At 41.0% G+C, this 1,343-nt stretch overlaps 1 pseudogene; it reads right to left on the bottom strand.

Annotated features, from left to right (window-relative positions):
- Positions 1-923: 923 nt before the first annotated feature.
- LOC143391053 (large ribosomal subunit protein uL14 pseudogene) lies at positions 924-1,343 on the bottom strand (annotated as a pseudogene).

The raw sequence follows: 1,343 nt of genomic DNA on the forward strand, positions 1-1,343 counted from the left end.
AAGATAGGGTGAGTAATATAAAAGGAGGCATAAAAGATGTCTAATGCAGAAAGCTGGGTGATGGGACCTGAACTCAGGGCCTGGTAAAAATGTTTAGAGTATGAGCCAATGGACCACAGCCACATGGCAGAACCAGAATTATGTGATTTATAACATGCTGAAAAGCTTAGAAAGAAGTTTGGTTGTATTTTCCTGGTACTTGTTCTGAAAGTCCATCTATGCCCCTTATATTGCTGGAGCTCTTAGTTAAGACATCATGTCTAAATTGTAACTAGATATAGCACCAGGGGAGGGGTACTCTTGCATCAAATCATTGATACATGATAGTCCATTAGATTAACTGGTCTCCTTAAGCACAACTCTAACTACATCACTCTTACGTTCAATATAGTCACATTGCATACTTGTTTCCTATCACAGCATTCAAATCTTTCCCCAGTATGGTCCTGGAGTACTGTTCCAGGCCTGATACCCAACTGTGGCCCTTAATTTCATGCTGTGTTTCACAAAAAATAAAGGCCAGGTAAGCTTTTTCCAAGACAATGTAACCAGAGAGGTGGGAGGTCCATGTTTAGAATAGTTTAGAATATAACTATACCACCAAACAGTTCTACAACTGGTGTGGCCCCAATTTTCCTGCTGAAAAATAAAAGGTGAAAGGATTAGATAGTGAATCCTAGACTGGTTACATATCCAGATCACCTGGGGAAAATTTAGGTGAGAAATGTAGATTATAAAGTTCCAACCCTGGAGATTCTAGTTTATTATGTTTGCATTGAGGCAGCAAACAATTGACTTCTCCTCCTCCTCCTCCTCCTCCTCCTCCTCCTCCTCCTCCTCCTCCTCCTCCTCCTCCTCCATCTTCTTCTTTGGAGGAAACACTTTTTAATAGGTATTACTATTTTTACAAACATGCTAAAGGATCATGCAATGCTGCCTGCACTGGAAGCAATTATGGGCCATAAGTCTGCACACTCCTTTGCAACTGGTCTTGTGATGGCAGAATCTTCATCTCACCTTTATTGTTTACTATGACCCCTGAATTATCTTCAAAATAAAGAAATACTCCACCTTTTCTTGGTATGACTTTTGTTGTTGAATTACCACTGCTAGATGCACCTTCTTTCTGAGCTCTGGTTTGTCCTTCTTGACTATGGCCATCATCATGTCACCCACACCAGCAGCAGGAAGTCTGTTCATCTGTCCCTTGATTCCCTTCACAGGGATGATATACAGATTTTTGATCCTGTGTTGTCAGCATAATTGATAAGGGGTCCAACCAGAAAACCCAAAGAAATCAGGAATTCTGCACCAGAGGATCCATAAAGTCCTCACTTCAACAT

Source organism: Callospermophilus lateralis, chromosome 2, assembly GCF_048772815.1.
Source record: "Callospermophilus lateralis isolate mCalLat2 chromosome 2, mCalLat2.hap1, whole genome shotgun sequence".
Classification (NCBI taxonomy): domain Eukaryota; kingdom Metazoa; phylum Chordata; class Mammalia; order Rodentia; family Sciuridae; genus Callospermophilus; species Callospermophilus lateralis.